Source organism: Caretta caretta, chromosome 5 (assembly GCF_965140235.1).
Source record: "Caretta caretta isolate rCarCar2 chromosome 5, rCarCar1.hap1, whole genome shotgun sequence".
NCBI classification, from domain to species: Eukaryota; Metazoa; Chordata; order Testudines; family Cheloniidae; genus Caretta; species Caretta caretta.
In genome coordinates this window covers 129868734-129886360 of record NC_134210.1, presented here as the reverse complement: position 1 = coordinate 129886360, position 17627 = coordinate 129868734, and the positions used below count along the sequence as shown (strand labels likewise).

The 17627-nt window shown below is 47.8% G+C and overlaps 1 long non-coding RNA gene across 1 annotated transcript; it reads right to left on the bottom strand.

Moving 5' to 3' along the window:
• Positions 1 to 7895: 7895 nt before the first annotated feature.
• Positions 7896 to 14029, bottom strand: LOC142072065 (uncharacterized). The gene is made up of 3 exons (XR_012668331.1): positions 13942 to 14029; positions 9735 to 9804; positions 7896 to 9328 (listed from the first exon to the last, which is right to left on the bottom strand). It is a non-coding gene; the product is annotated as an uncharacterized LOC142072065 (long non-coding RNA).
• Positions 14030 to 17627: the final 3598 nt, after the last annotated feature.

Below are 17627 nucleotides of genomic sequence, written 5' to 3'. Positions count from 1 at the left end.
AGATGAAACTAAGCTGGAGGGAGAGGCAGATATGCAAGAGGGTAGGGATAGGGTCCAGAGGGACCCAGACAAATTGGAGGATTGGGCCAAAAGAAATCTGATGAGGTTCAACAAAGACAAGTGCAGAGTCCTGCACTTAGGATGGAAGAATCCCATGCACTGCTACAGGCTGGGGACCAACTGACTAAGCAGCAGTTCTGCAGAAAAGGACCTGGGGATTACAGTGGACGAGAAGCTAGATATGAATCATAGAATCATAGAATATCAGAGTTGGAAGGAACCTCAAGAGGTCATCTAGTCCAGCCCCCTGCTCAAAGCAGGACCAATCCCCAACTAAATCATCCTGGCCAGGGCTTTGTCAAGCCTGATCTTAAAAACCTCAAAGGAAGGAGATTCCACCACCTCCCTAGATAACGCATTCCAGTGCTTCACCACCCTCCTAGTGAAAAAGTTTTTCCTAATATCCAACCTAAACCTCCCCCACTGCAACTTGACACCACTACTCCTCGTTCTGTCATCTGCTACCACTGAGAACAGTGTGCCCTTGTTGCCAAGAAGGCTAACGGCATATTGGGCTTCATTAGTAGAAGCATTTCCAGCAGATCGAGGGAAGTGATTATTCCCCTCTCTGGCACTGGTGAGGCCACATAGAATCATAGAATCATAGAATATCAGAGTTGGAAGGGACCTCAGGAGGTCATCTAGTCCAACCCCCTGCTCAAAGCAGGACCAATCCCCAATTAAATCATCCCAGCCAGGGCTTTTTCATGCCTGACCTTAAAAACTTCTAAGGAAGGAGATTCCACCACCTCCCTAGGTAACGCATTCCAGTGTTTCACCACCCTCCTAGTGAAAAAGTTTTTCCTAATATCCAACCTAAATCTCCCCCACTGCAACTTGAGACCATTACTCCTTGTCCTGTCATCCGCTACCACTGAGAATAGTCTAGATCCATCCTCTTTGGAACCACCTTTCAGGTAGTTGAAAGCAGCTATCAAATCCCCCCTCATTCTTCTCTTCTGCAGACTAAACAATCCCAGTTCCCTCAGCCTCTCCTCATAAGTCATGTGTTCCAGTCCCCTAATCATTTTTGTTGCCCTCCGCTGGACTCTTCCCAATTTTTCCACATCCTTCTTGTACTGTGGGGCCCAAAACGGGACACAGTACTCCAGATGAGGCCTCACCAATGTCGAATAGAGGGGAACGATCACGTCCCTCGATCTGCTGGCTATGCCCCTACTTATACATCCCAAAATGCCATTGGCCTTCTTGGCCACAAGGGCACACTGTTGACTAATATCCAGCTTCTTGTCCACTGTAACGTCTAGGTCCTTTTCTGCAGAATTGCTGCCGAGCCATTCGGTCCCTAGTCTGTAGCGGTGCATTGGATTCTTCCGTCCTAAGTGCAGGACTCTGCACTTGTCCTTGTTGAACCTCATCAGATTTCTTTTGGCCCAATCCTCCAATTTGTCTAGGCCCCTGTATCCTATTCCTACCCTTCAGCGTATCTACCACTCCTCCCAGTTTAGTGTCATCTGCAAACTTGCTGAGGGTGCAATCCACACCATCCTCCAGATCATTTACGAAGTTATTGAACAAAACCAGCCCCAGGACCGACCCTTGGGGCACTCCACTTGATACCGGCTGCCAACTAGACATGGAGCCATTGATCACTACCCATTGAGTCTGACAATCTAGCCAACTTTCTACCCACCTTATAGTGCATTCATCCAGCCCATACTTCTTTAACTTGCTGACACGAATACTGTGGGAGACAGTGTCAAAAGCTTTGCTAAAGTCAAGGAACAACACGTCCACTGCTTTCCCTTCATCCACAGAACCAGTTATCTCATCATAGAAGGCAATTAGATTAGTCAGGCATGACTTGCCCTTGGTGAATCTATGCTGACTGTTTCTGATCACTTTCCTCTCCTCTAAGTGCTTCAGAATTGATTCCTTGAGGACCTGCTCCATGATATTTCTGGGGACTGAGGTGAGGCTGACTTGCCTGTAGTTCCCAGGATCCTCCTTCTTCCCTTTTTTAAAGATGGGCACTACATTAGTCTTTTTCCAGTCGTCCGGGACTTCCCCCAATCCCCATGAGTTTTCAAAGATAATGGACAATGGCTCCGCAATCACATCCGCCAACTCCTTTAGCACTCTCAGATGCAGCGCATCCGGCCCCATGGACTTGTGCTCATCCAGCTTTTCTAAATAGTCCCGAACCACTTCTTTCTCCACAGAGGGCTGGTCACCTCCTCCCCATGCTGTGCTGCCCAGTGCTGTAGTCTGGGAGCTGACCTTGTTCATGAAGACAGAGGCAAAAAAAGTATTGAGTACATTCGCTTTTTCCACATCCTCTGTCACTAGGTTGCCTCCCTCATTCAGTAAGGGGCCCACACTTTCCTTGACTTTCTTCTTGTTGCCAACATACCTGAAGAAACCCTTCTTGTTACTCTTAACATCTCTTGCTAGTTGCAACTTCAGGTGTGATTTGGCCTTCCTGATTTCACTCCTGCATGCCCAAGCAATATTTTTATACTCATCCCTGGTCATTTGTCCAATCTTCCATTTCTTGTAAGCTTCTTTTTTGTGTTTAAGATCAGCAAGGATTTCATTGTTAAGCCAAGCTGGTCGCCTGCCATATTTACTATTCTTTCTACACATCAGGATGGTTTGTCCCTGTAACCTTAATAAGGATTCTTTAAAATAAAGCCAGCTCTCTTGGACTCCTTTCCCCCTCATGTTATTCTCCCAGGGGATCTTGTCCATCAGTTCCCTGAGGGAGTCAAAGTCTGCTTTTCTGAAGTCCAGGGTCTGTATTCTGCTGCTTTCCTTTCCTCCTTGTGTCAGGATCCTGAACTTGACCATCTCATGGTCACTGCCTTCCAGGTTCCCATCCACTTTTGCTTCCCCTACTAATTCTTCACATCTGGAGTACTGCATCCAGTTCTGGGCCTACCACTACAGAAAGAATGTGAACAAATTGGAGAGAGTCAAGTGGAGGGCAACGAAAATTATTAGGGGGCTGGGGCACATGACTTATGAGGAGAGGCTGAGGGAACTGAGCTTATTTAGTTTGTAGAAGAGAAGAGTGAGGGGGGATTTGATAGCAGCCTTCAACTACCTGAAGCGGGGTTCCAAAGAGGATGGAGCTAGGCTGTTCTAAGTGGTGGCAAATGACAGAACAAGGAGCAATGGTCTCAAGTTGCAGTGGGGGAGGTCTACATTGGTTATTAGGAAAAACTATTTCAGCAGGAGGGCAGTGAAGCACTGGAATGGGTTCCCTAGGGAGGTGGTGGAATCTCCATCCTTAGAGGTTTTTAAGACCCAGCTTGACAAGGCCCTGGCTGGGATGACTTAGTTGGGGTTGGTCCTGCTTTGAGCAGCGGGTTGGACTAGATGACCTCCTGAGGTCTCTTCCAACCCTAATCTTCTATGAGTCCATGTTAAAGTACCACCACACTCAACAATTCAGTGCAGAGAAACACTGCAGTGAAAACAAGCCTTCTGTTAGAAGCCACAGCCATATGAGCAATCAGCTCTTCAGAGACCGCCAGCAATTGCAAGTAGTGCACAGGCCACTGGTATCAGTTTGGCAATGTCTGCTTGCCCTATCTAATTTGCTGAAGAGAAAAAGCTTTCAGTGCCCTGTGCTGAAGGAATCCAGTGCTCAGACATTTGGGCAATATTTGTAGAGCAGTGATTGCTCAAAAGGGTATGTGATCTAGAGCAATAAAAGGACTTTAAACCAACATCAATGAATTTTATTGAGCCTTTCTGAAAATTATTAACTCATTTAATTTATTGCTTTACTGTACTTTTAAAAGGTTCATTATTGCAAAGTACCAGTAAGAGAGGGAAGGCAATGATCCAAACTAAAAATACCCAGGCACTGTTTTGTGAAAAGTTAGTTCCTTTGTGGTTTACTTTTATCTCTTAATAAGTATGAACTGATACATTGATGTTCCTCCACACAGAATTCAGAGACATCACTGGAAGTTTTGTGTGTGAAAGGAATAGAGGATTGCTAGTCTGAGAAGTTGAAATATTTGAGAGGGTACAGAAAACCCACAAAAACTATTTGAGGACTGGAGAGACAATCTCAGCTGGCCCACTCCTGCTGACTTGGGCTCACGCTAAAGGGTTGTTTAATTGTGGTGTAGACATTCGGGCTTGAGGGGCAGCCCAAGCTCTAGGACACTCCCCCCTTGCGGGGTCCTATTGGCGGGAGTCCAGCCCAAATCCAAATGTCTACACCGCAATGAAATAGCCCCTTAGCCCGAGCCCCAGAAGCCTGAGTCAGCTGGTGAGGGCCAGCCATAGGTTTTTAATTGCACTGTAGACATACCCTTAAAGAGACCAATCTGTTTAGCTTACCATAAAAACTAAATTGACTTAATTACAGGGTATAAGTATCTTCACAGGGAGAAAATTTCAGGTATTAAAAGGCTCTAATCTAGTGGAAAAAGGTATAATGAAAACCAGTAGCTGGAAGCTGAAGCCAGACAAATTCAGATCAGAATTTAGACACAAATTTTTAACAGTCAGGGTATTTAACCATTGGAAAAACCAACCAATGGAAATGGTGTTTCTTCATTTCTCAAGGTCTTCAAATCAAGACAGGAAGTCTTTCTGGAAGATATGATCTAGTCAAACACAAGTTATTGCAGTCAGTACAGGGGTAACTGGGTGAAAATTAATGGCCTGTGATATATAGGAGATAAGACTAGATGAGCTAATAGTCCCTTCTGGCCTTAAACTCTGTGAATCTGAAGTATTTCTTCGTCCCCAAGAAAGTAAGATCTTAGTCCCAATTCAGCAAACAGAGGCCTGGTCTACACTACGGGATTAGGTCGAATTTACCTGCGTTAGGTCGATTTTAAAATGAATGCGTCCACACAACCAACCCCATTCCATCGACTTAAAGGGCTCTTAAAATTTACTTCTGTACTCCTCCCCGGCAAGGGGAGTAGCACTAAAATCGACCTTGCTGGGTCGAATTTGGAGCAGTGTGGACGCAAATCGACGGTACTGGCCTCCAGGAGCTATCCCAGAGTGCTCCATTGTGACGGCTCTGGACAGCACTTTGAATTCCGATGCACTAGCCAGGTACACAGGAAAAGCCCTGGGAGCTTTTGAATTTCATTTCCTGTTTGGTCAGCGTGGTGAACTTAGCAGCACAGGTGACCATGCAGTCACCCCAGAATCGCAAACGAGCTCCAGTACGGACCAAACGGGAGACACTGGATCTGATTGCTGTATGGGGAGAAGCATCTGTGCAGGCAGAACTCCGATCAAAAAGAAGAAATGCAAATATACTTGCCAAAATTTCACAGGGCATGTTGGAGAGAGGCTACAACAGGGACACACAGCAGTGCCGCATGAAAGTTAAGGAGCTGAGGCAAGCCTACCAAAAGACAAAGGAGGCAAACAGTCGCTCCGGGTCAGAGCCCCATACATGCTGCTTTTATGATCAGCTGCATGGCATTCTAGGAGGGGACCCTACCACTACCCCACCACTGTCCGTGAACACCTGCAAGGTCTCATGCAACAGGGAGGAGGATTTTGTGGATGAGGAGGAGGAGGAGAATGCGCAGCAGGCAAGCGGTGAATCCGTTCTCCCCGGCAGCCCCCACAGGACCTTTTCATCACCCTGGAGCCAATACTCTCCGAAGGCGGGATCCCCTGACCCTCTAGTGAGTGCACATTTGTAACTACAGTACAGGGTTTAAAAGCAATAGCGTTTAATGTTTTATTTGCCCTGAAGAATTGGGATGCATTCGCGGCCAGTACAGCTACTGGAAAAGTCTGTTCACATGTCTGGGGATGGAGCGGGAATCCTCCAGGGACATCTCCATGAAGTTCTCCTGGAGGTACTCTGAAAGTAGTCTGGAATCTTTGCAGCACAAAGCATGGCAGTGAATGGTCCTGGGTTTTGGTCGCATTTAAGCAACATTTGGTCTATATCAGGGATCTCAAACTCAAATCATCATGAGGGCCACATGAGGACTAGTACATTGGCCTGAGAGCCACATCACTGACACCCCCCACCCTGCTGCCCCTGGCCCCACCCCACTCCACCCCTTCCATGAGGCTCTGCCCCGCCTCACCTCGTCCCACCCTTTCCCCTCCCCCATTCCAACCCCTTCCCCAAAGTCCCCACCCCAACTCTGCCTCCTCCCTACCCCTATTCCAACCCCTTCCCCAAATCCCTGTCCCTGCCCCGCCTCTTCTCCACCTCCTCCCCTGAGCACGCGGCTCCCCACTCCTCCCCCTCCCTCCTGGAAAGCCCTAAGCGCCGCCAAACAGATGTTTGGCGGCAGAAAGCGCCTGGAGGTATGCAGAGGAGCGGGGACGCGGTGCACTGGGGGTGGGGGCAGCAGGTGAGGGGAGCTTAGTGGGCCACAGGAAATAACTCCGGGGGGCACCAGGGAGGGGCCACAGGGAACTTGGCAGGCCACAGCAAATAACTCCACAGGCCTCATGCGGCCTGCGTGTTTGAGACCCCTGGTCTATATCTTTCTGTGTTAGCTTCAGGAGAGCGATATCATTCATGGTCACCTAGTAGAAATAGGGGAATTTTTGTAAGGGAACAGTAAAAGGACCCCGTTCATGCTGGGCTGTTTGCGCTTGGCTAAAAGGAATCATCCCGGAGAATAGCCATGCGGTGGGAGGTGTGTGCTGCACATCCCCCCGAAAACCGCAGCCCCTCCTTTTAAATGTGAAACCCAAACCATTGCTTGCTATGGGAACGGATGGTGCTGCAGTTTGAAAGCACTTCCACATGTTATGCGTAAGAAGCCAACTCCACATACCCTTTGCCTTACCATGGCTGCATGGAAACCGAATTCTGTTGCCCAGCCGTGCGTGATGTGTCACCATACCGGCAGGCGCTCAATGTAAAAGGCAAAATGCAACCTTGTACCTAAAGCACATGTGCTGTCTGCTCTGAATTGCTTGATTCACTGTGAAAGAGTCTCCCTTCTGTTCTTAGAAATGTATCATCTTAAATTTTACTCTCCTTTTTTGTCTCCCCCCAGGTGCAAATGTTTCTAGGCTCCCCCTATCATCTCTGTCCCTGAGGTTATCGCAGATTAGAAGGTGAAAAAAACCTCACTCACGATTACATGTTTTCAGAGCTCATACAGTCCTCCCGCACTGAAAGCTGAATAGCTTTATGCTGCATAGCTGAATGCATGGAGGCATTCAGTGTTAGAGGCTAGGAAAGCATTAAGTGAATGCGAAGAGCAGAGGCAGGAGGCAATGCTAAGGCTAATGGGGGAGCAAACGGACATGATGAAGCATCTGGTGCAGCTGCAGGAAAGCCAACAAGAGCACAGACCCCCGCTGCATCCATTGTACAACCATCTGCCCTCCTCTCCAAGTTCCATATCCTCCTCACCCAGATGCCCAAGAACATGGTGGGGAGGCTCCAGGCACCCAACCACTCCATTCCAGGGAATGGCCCAAGCAACAGAAGGCTGTCATTCAAACAGTTTTGATTTGTAGAGTGGCTACAATAAGCAATGTGGCCTTGTCCTTCCCTCCTCCCCCACCCCACCCCACTTGGGCTACCTTGTTATCTCCCTTTTTTAAAAAATTAATAAAGAAAGAATGCATAGTTTCAAAACAATAGTTACTCTATTTCGAACGGGGGAGGTTGGTTGGCTTACAGGGAATTAAAATCAACAAAGGGGGCAGGTTTGCAGCAAGGAGAAACACACAACTGTCACACCGTAGCCTGGCCAGTCATGAAACTGGTTTTCAAAGCCTCTCTGATGCATACCACGCCTTGCTGTGCTCTTCTAATCGCCCTGGTGTCTGGCTGCTCAAAATCAGACACCCAGCAATTTGCCTCAACATCCCACCCCACCATAAACGTCTCCCCCTTACTCTCACAGATATTATGGAGCACACAGCAAGCAGCAATAACAATGAGAATGTTGGTTGCGCTGAGGTCTGACCTAGTCAGCAAACAGCGCCAGCGAGCTTTTAAATGTCCAAAGGCACATTCTACCTCCATTCTGAACTTGCTCCTTACTACTGTCCAGGCTGCCTGTGTACGGCTTCATGAACCATGGGAGCAAGGGGTAGGCTGGGTCCCCAAGGATAACTATTGGCATTTCAACATCCTGAACGGTAATTTTCTGGTCTGGGAAGTAAGTCCCTTCTTGCAGCTGCTCGAACAGCCCGGAGTTCCTAAAGATGCGAGCATCACCTTTTCTGGACATCCCACGCCCGATGTCAGTGAAACGTCCCTTGTGATCCACCAGTGCTTGCAGCACCATTGAGAAGTACCCCTTGCAGTTTACTTACTGGTTGACAAGGTGGTCCAGTGCCATGATAGGGATAGGGATATCCATCTATTGCCCCACCACAGTTAGGGAAACCCATTGCAGCAAAGCCATCCATTATGACCTACACATTTCCCAGAGTCACTGCCCTTGATAACAGAACATGAATGACTGCATTGGCTACTTGGATTACAGCAGTCTCCACAGTAGATTTTCCCACTCCAAATTGATTCCCGACTGACCGGTAGCAGTCAGGCGTAGCAAGCTTCCACAGGGCTATCGCCACTCGCTTCTCAACTGTCAGGGCAGCTCTCATCTTGGTATTCCTGGGCTTCAGGGTTGGGGAAAGCAATTCAGAGAGTTCCAGGAAAGTGGCCTTATGCATGCAAAAGTTTCGCAGCCACTGTGAATCATCCCATACCTGCAACACTATGCAGTCCCACCAGTCTGTGCTTGTTTGCTGGCTCAGAATCAGCATTCCACTGTATCAACCAGCCCCACTGCCGCTATGATGTCCCAATTGCCACAGCCCATGCTTTCAGGAATGTATGTGTCCATGTCCTCATCAAAATCGTCCTCGTGCTGGCATCTCTTAGCCCCGTTCTGCATATACTCCAGGATAATGCGCGAGGTGTTTACAATGCTCACAACAGCAGCAGTGAGCTGAGCGGGCTCCATGCTTGCCGTGGTATGGCGTCTGCAGGAGAGCAGAGTTGCAGCGGAAGCGGTGGATGACGAAGGATGCCACGAGAATAGATATCTATACACGACGAGAGGACCTGCGAGGTGGATTCGTGGCACCAGGAGAGCAGAGTTGCAGTGGAAGCAGTGGATGATGACAACATGGAGAAATTTGCTATTGAGACTGAGCTCATTTACAAGAGCAGGAGAGTAGAGCTGCAGCGGAAGCGGTGGATGATGACAGTTAGCAGTCGTACTGCACCGTCTGCTGACAGCAGCACCCAGGACACAACAGCAGTGGTGATGGTGAGCTGAGCTGAGCGGGCTCCATGCTTGCCATGGTATGGCATCTGCATGGAAAAAAGGCGCGAAACGATTGTCTGCCATTGCTTTCACGGAGGAAGGGGCGACTGATGAAATGTACCCAAAACCACCCGCAACAATATTTTTGCCCCATCAGGCATTGGGAGCTTAACCCAGAATTCCAGTGGGTGGCAGAGACTGCGGGAACTGTGGGATAGCTACCCACACTGCACCGCTCCGTAAGTGGATGCTAGCCACGGTAGTGAGGACGCACTCTGCTGATTTAATGCGCTTAGTATGGACATACGCAATTGACTGTATAAAGTCAATTTCTAAAAATCGACTTCTATAAAATCAACCTAATTTTGTAGTGTAGACATACCTACACACATAAGTTAACAGGTAAGAGTGTTCCTATTGACCTCAGTTAGGCTACTCACATAAGTTACTTACATGTAGGCCCATAGACAGCCAACCCAAAGGTGGAGAAGTACAGGAAACTTTGAAGAGGTCAAAAAAAGGTCTGAAAGATTTAAAATTAAGACATTTTAGCTTACCACTTAGCATTTTAACTCAACAAGATTTGGCAAACACCAGACACGTGTTGAAGGGTCCACGCCAATATCCTCTCCCCAATTTGGGTCTCTTTGCCCCCATTCCTTTTCACTCCCTTTGATTGATTGATCACCTACCTCACTGGCTTACTTGCGTCTCTCCCCACCATGTTTTCATCTTTACAATTCTCCCAGACTCTGTCCCTATTCTTCTACCCCACTTTGAGGTGAGGTGATGTCTCTACATTCTTTATAATGAGGCCTCGCCATTCTCATGGGAGGTCTCTTTCCTCCAATGCAATCTCCCCTGCAAGCATACCATAGACCTCTTTGCTAGGCTGGAAGTACCACTGGGATATGTACACCCAACAAGGGAGCGGCAAAGGAAGCTGCTATCAGTGGCTAAAAGCAGAAGAGGCATCACAGCTCCCTGTCCTACGAAGGAACTGCAGAGTTTTTCTGAACCCCCTTTTCCCCATCTCATTATTGGGATTTTTGTCTGGGGAGGCAGAGAGAGACAACTGGGGAGGCAGTGCCACTTAGCACCTCCTCACTGCAACAGACCTGTTCTGTGTGTTAGCATTTGCACCATCAGGGCCTTAGCTTGGATCCAGGTTAAGAATTTAAACCAGACACAGTTTAAATACTTCTAGATATGTGAGAAATGAAGGAGAGGGGATAGCTCCCTTTTATGGACACCCAGCCAGCCAGTTATCTACAAAATCTTTGTTAGTAGCTATTCTCTACTTGCTTTACCTGTAAAGGGTTAAAAAAGCCCATAGGTAAAAGGAAGCGAGTGGGCACCTGACCAAAAGAGCCAATGGGAGTGCTAGAACTTTTTAAAATTGGGAAAAAAATTTCCCTTTGTCTGTCTGTTGTTGTTCTCTGGAGAGAGGGGACAGACCAAAAACAGGGCTGAAGCTATGCTGTAAAAAGCTGTGAACCAGGTATGAAAATCACCAGATCATATCTAAAACTACTCAGTTTGAAATCCCAGATATGTAAGTAGAGCAAGAAATGTCTAGAAAGATGCGATTAGGTTTATCTCTTTTATTTCTGTAAGGCTTGTGGACTCCTCTGTGCTAACCCCCAAATGCTTTTTTTTGCTTGTAACCTTTAAGCTGGACCTCAAGAAAACCATTCTTGATGCTTAATTATTACATTTGCTCTTTCTAAATCTAGCAATAGCCTAAGTTCCAGATGTATTTTCTTTCTTTTTGTTTTTTTAATAAAATTTACCCTTTTTAAGAACAGGATTGGGATATTTGTGTCCTAAGAGGTTTAATGTTGTTTAATTAGCTGGTGGCAACAGCTGATTTCCTTTGTTTTCTTTCTCAGCTCTTTCCCGAACGGGGTGAAAGGGCTTGAGGGCACCCCACAAGGAGGAATTCCCAAGTGCACCTTCCTGGGTCCGAAGGGGATTTTTTGCATTTGGGTGGTGGCAGCATCTACTCATCCAAGGTCAGAGAAAAGCTGTAACCTTGGGAGTTTAATACCAGCCTGGAGTGGCCAGTATTCGTTTTTAGGATCCTTGCGGGCCCCCACCTTCTGGACTCAAAGTGCCAGAGTGGGGAAATCAGCCTTGTCAAGATAGCATTGCATACAAATAGGTAAAGAAATGTTTACATAGTGAAGCACTCAAAACTTTGTAAATACACATTATGATGCACTCCATTTCATGACGCTTTACCTCATTCCATACACATCTTCAGTTCATGCTCCACTGCTTCCGCTATGGACACATATACTGCATTAATACAGCACTGGGAAATTATTACTAGTACATCCCTGCTACCTTATGATTAAAAACCAGTGTATGTGTTAAGTATGTTGAAAGTATTATAAATTACAAAAATCCAAGTGGATTGTCACCATACCACAAGAAACATCTGCAACCAGGTGATTTTTAAAAGAAATATTTTGCTTAATAGCAAGATCTTTTCCCCATCCCTTTTTCCTGCTGAAGAACAGTTGAACTTTTTCTTGCTCAAGTTTAAAAAAAAAAAAAACCACTTTCTATTTGGGGACCAGTCACAAAAAGCAGTATTTTGATAGGTGAAAGTTTGAGTGTTATATAAGCAACTGGCAGACTTTTTAGACTGGAAACAATTCAGCTATGTTAACTTTAGATGTAGCTACACAATGCAGCTATACATACACCAAACCAAAGTCCCTTTTTTTGTCTTCAACAATTACATTTTCAGCTCCAGTCCAGAGGCCTGCACCTGTTCCAGCTCAAGTCGTGCATATTCTGCCAATATTTATCACATCATTTAAGAGCTTAGCTCAGCCCAAGAGCACTTTATAAAAAAAAACATATGTAATTGAATCTTTGCCACAGGTCCTCTCTCCTCTGTCTTCCAAGTGTGATGGGGTAGTCTGTCCCCTTGAGGATAGGAGGGCCGAGGGTTCATTCAATCCCCCCGTCTGGGGCGTGGCTCTTCAATGGTTTGGGATGCCTGATGTACCTAAGGCATATTGGGATGAGTATTTGGAAGGGGATCAGCATCTCTCGCAGCCAACTGGGATGAGCATTTGGAAGGGGATCAGCATATATACTGCCTCCTCCCTCATAGCAGTGGAGACAATAGCAGGAGAAAGTTTGCTTGCTGAATCCTTCTTGTCTGAAAGCAAAAGCATTGACTGGGAGAAAAGAGTCAATGGGAGGAGAAGCTGCCTGAGGCCCTACAGCTGACCTGAATTACACCCAACTCCCAGGAGGAGAGATGGGGATTCCTGGTTTCAAGAGAGAAAGGGACAGGCTGAAGTATAGCCCAGCTGTGGGAGGAGGGCTAGGGTCTCATGAACATGGGGAAAGGAAGCCTACTTGGTCTCTTGTATGGACCCAGAGTGGGAGTGAACTCAGGATACTAAAAAACTGGTTTGTGCTCTGTAAAAAGACCTAGTAAACCAGACCCCACGAAGGAGGTACTAAAAAACCAAGCAGGCACTGTCCTTCCTTGGCCACAAGAGGGAGTACTGGACAGCAGCAGACTTTTACACGTGTTTGAAGGAAGGTTCTATTCTGAGAAATTACTGTAGAAATGGTTCTGTTAGGGTTGGCAACTTTCTCATCACACAAAACCGAACTTCCTAACCCCACCCCTTCCCAGGCCCTGCCCCTTTCCTGCCCCTTCCCCAAGGCCCCACCCCCACTCACTACACTCCCCCTCCCGCAATGGCTCACTCTCCCCCATGCTCACTCACTTTCACTGGGCTGGGGCAGGGGGTTAGAGCGCAGGGCGGGGTGAGGGCTCTAACTGGGGGTGCAGGCTCCGGGGTGGGGCCAGAAATGAGGGGTTCAGGGTGCAGAAAGGGGCTCTGGGCTGGGGTAGGGAGTTGAGGTGTGGGAGGGGGTGGGCAAACATTTTGGCCCGAGGACCACATCGGGGAAAAGAAATTGTATGGCAGGCCATGAATGCTCACAAAATTGGGGTTAGGGTGTGGGAGGGGGTGAGGGCTCTGGTTGGGGGTGCGGGCTCTGGGGTGGGGCTGGGAATGAGGGGTTTGAGGTCCAGGAGGGTCCTCCGGGCTGGGATCAAGGGGTTCAGAGGGTGGGAGGGGGATCAGGGCTTGGGCAGGAGGTTGGGGTGTGGGGAGATGCTCAGGGGTGCAGACTCTGGGCAGCGCTTACCTCAAGCGGCTCCCAGAAGCCGCGGCATGTCCCTTCTCTGGCGCTTATATGGAGGTGCAGCCAGACGGCTCTGCACCCTGCCCCATCCGCAGACATCGCCCATGCAACTCCCATTGAAGCGCCGGAGGGGGGCCACGTGGCTGCTTCCGGGAGCTACGTGGAGCAGCCCCCAACCCTGCTCCCCGGTTGGAGCGCCGAAGGGGGGCCATGCTGTGGCTTCGGGGAGCCGCACTGAGCTCCCCGACTGGAACAGGGCAAGCCCCAGACCCTGCTCCCCAGCGGGAGCTCGAGGACTGGCCTAAAATGGCTGGCGGGCCGGATTTGGCCCGCAGTCTGCCCACCCCTGGGGTGAGGGATCTGGCTGGGGGTGCTTACCGGAGCCACCAGGGTCCCTTTTCGACCAGGCGTTCCGGTTGAAAAACGGACACCTGGCAACCCTATTCTATGTTTGTCTCAGTAATTTCTGTCTCACCTTAGCTCAGTTGACACCTGTTCTCCAGTTCAGCTCTGCAAGCTCAGTCTAATGAAGTAAAAGATTATTTTCTTCATCCATCACTACCAGCAACAGATTCTGCAGAAAAAATGTTGCCTTCAGTAATACTTGTGTAACCATATAGCTTTAAGTGGGGTGGCAAAGAAATAATGAAGATAGTGTGATTGCACAGGTAATGGTGCTTACAGAATTTAATTCTGCTGATAAACCAACCAGATAAGAATCCACTTCATTTTGCTAGAACTGTGTTTTGCAGGAGTAAAAAGTTGTCTGATTTTATGTGCATTAAATAGAATAGTTATGACTGAATCCACAGATGCAGCACTGAAAATGCACCTTTTTATACTCTCATTTCTCAGATTAGAACTATTCCATACTTATGGTTGAAGCTATTTCTCCAAACATAAACTCAGTTTTCAACTTCCCCCCAAAATAAGTGCCTTTAGATAGTATTTGTGTTTTACTCTAATCAGCTTACACTACCCCAGCCGCAATTCTGAGACATAAAATTTGCAGAAATATATATAGTTTTAAAACAGCTTATAATTGTATTCAAGTGACCACTTTCCAGTCTTGTAGAACACTAACATATAATTTTTCACTACAAAGAGCCACATATTACATGCTACACAAGAGTTAAACACAGGCTTACAAGAGCTACGGCCATTTACATAAACCTGCAACACCATATGAACAAGTCTCATGGTACCCACCAACTCATCCAATTATAAAAATTCTACTCCAGCACACCATAACAAAAAGTTTAAATATATTACCAGTATTATGGCCATCCCAAAGACCCCCAGTCAGGACTGGACCCTACCGCATACCATACAAACCAGAGTTTACATTCTAATTCAAAAGAAAGATGCAACCAGGGGAACAATGGGAGGGAGAATAAAGACAATATATAAGAACAAACTATTCACTAGGCTAGTTATGTGCATAACTTCTTATTTCTGACACAATGTTAAGAAACTACTGCTTTACTGCTAAAGGAGACACTCCTTCAAAGTGAGAGTCCCAGCTGCATCCCTAGTCTTGGCCTTTTCTAGGCCTCTGGACATCCCTGGCTTCTTTCCCAGCTCTCTTCCCTAGGGCCTAGAGGACTGAAGAAATTCCCAGGCACACTGCTCCCCCTGGCTGTCTCTCTGTTCTATGCAATAGGCTTCACTTATAACAGAGTTGGGCAAACTACAGCCCGCGGGCCACATCCGGCCCAGCCCCTGAGCTTCTGCCCCGGGAGGCTCGCCCCCAGTCCCTCCCCTGCTGTCCCCCCTCCCCCGCAGCCTCACCTCACAGTGGGCGCAATGCTCTGGGCCGGGGGGCTGTGAGCTCCTGGGGCAGCGCAGCTCCAGAGCCCAGCCTGACCCGGTGCTCTGTGCTGCATGGTGGCGGTGGAGGCGTCCAGTCAGGTGGCGCAGCTGTAGCGCCGCCAGCCACCGGTGCTCCAGGCAGCGCGGTAAGGGGGCACGGAGCAGGGGGGGTTGGATGCGGCGGCGGGTCCCAGCAGGGCAGTCAGGAAGGAGAACGGTGGGTTGGATGGGGCGGTGGGGGGCAGTTAGGGGAGGAGGTACAGGGGCAGTCAGGGGACAGGGAGCAGGGGTGTGTGGATGGGGCAGGGGTCCCGTAGGGGCCGTCAGGGAACAGGGCAGGTTGGATAGGGCAGGAGTTCCGGGGCAGGGGGGCTGATAGGAGGTGGGGGCCGGGACACGACCCCCTCCCCTGACCGGCCCTCCATACAATTTCCGAAACCCGATGCGGCCCTCAGGCCAAAAAGTTTTCCCGCCCCCACTTATCACCTGTCCCCCTTCCCAACAGGCCTTGCTTGCTCTGTCTCCTGACCTCTAGGAACTAGAACTCTCAGTACCGGTCAGAACTTGGAGCAGGGTTGTGCTGGCCTTTAGGATTACCCTGAAAGGGTCTGTATACCATGGGACTATTAACCTGACCATGGTGCATCTATTCACTATTTTGTATTATTGAATTTTAGAGACTTCTAACATACTTCATGTACTCAGAGACTATGCTTTGCAAAATCTTCCCCTACAGGCTCAGGAATATCTACAGGGCATATCTAGAGGGGGGCGGGATAGCTCAATGGTTTGAGCATTGGCCTGCTAAACCCACCGTTGTGAGCTCAATCTGTGAGGGGGCCATTTAGGGATCTGGAGCAAAAATTCGGGATTGGTCCTGCTTTGAGCAGGGGGTTGGACTAGATGACCTCCTGAGGTCCCTTCCACCCCTGATAGTCTATGATACAGTACACATCCAACTGCAGAATTCCTTTTGACTTCTTTACTTCAGGTAACAGGTTGGTTTGGAAAACTGATGAGGACAGTTGCTCACTCATCAGAATTGATGGTTAATTTACCTGAAGTGTCTTCCAGTACTGCAAGAAAAGGCATCTAGTCCAGCCTTTGCAGGTGCATGAGTCTTTACTATTTCCATGGAGCAAACAGAGTAAGTTGTCCTGGAAACAACTTCCAACTGATCAGTCTTAACCCAGTGCGGTTTCACTCCTGTGTGATCAGTCAAGGGGCAGAGAGTAAGCTTCAATTCCTATGTATCTTCACTCCCCCTTTGAGAAGATTTTCTAGAAAAAGATTAAAGGACACTGTCAGTGTCAAATTGGTCCCAAATGCAGGATTTTAAAAGTATTACATTTTTTAAAGTTCCCACTTTTTTTTGTTAACATTCATACATTATCCTATAGTGTTTAAAGCACAAGCTTTGCAGCACTGTTCTAGTGCACAAGTGTTCAAGTGAAATTGACTGGAAACTAACTGAATGCCCAGGTGAAACTGACATGTTCATGGTCCAATGCAAAAAAAAAAAAAAAGCAAACAGTGATATGAAATATGGCATGCATGTGAGGTGCTTTTTTGCAGCAAACATATTAGTTTTAAAATACTGAAGTATTAACCAGAGTTGTTTTAGAGCTGCTCACTCTGGCCAGTGCTAATTGAAACTTCAGTGTAAACTCCAGCTGAAGTATTAACCAACTCATTCCTCACTTGCCTAGCTTAGCCTCCAGCCTTTCCAATTTAGAATAGAGAAGGAACTCTGTGAAGCTACTTAAATGTTTACTCAGGCTCATTTGCTTACACAGGAAACTGATAAGACTTTACAATTTAAGTATTAGCTGCAGGAAGCTTTGATGGTGGTGAGTGCCCCTAAAAGAAATGACTTAAGTAAGCTATTGATTATGATCTCCAATACTCCTCACCCCAGCTTACTGGTTATCACACCTATTGCAAAGCAGCTACTTTTGGGAGTTGAAGCATTTCAAAACACCAAAAACCGTGCCAGAGGCATTTTAGGGTGCACAAAGTAATTCCAAAGTTTGACATTTGTTTTCATTTTAAGCCAATTTAAATGACACACAAAGTCACTCTCCTGCTGGTAATAGCTCATCCAAAGTGACCACTCTCCCTACAATGTGCATGGTAATCAAGGTGGGCCATGAGTTTGTGTGTGTGTGTTTTTTGGAGGGGGGTGAGGGGGTGAGACAACCTGGATTTGTGCAGGAAATGGCCCACCTTGATTATCATGCACATTGTGTAGAGAGTTGTCACTTTGGATGGGCTATTACCAGGAGGAGAGTGAGTTTGTGTGGGGGGGGTGGAGGGTGAGAAAACCTGGATTTGTGCTGGAAATGGCCC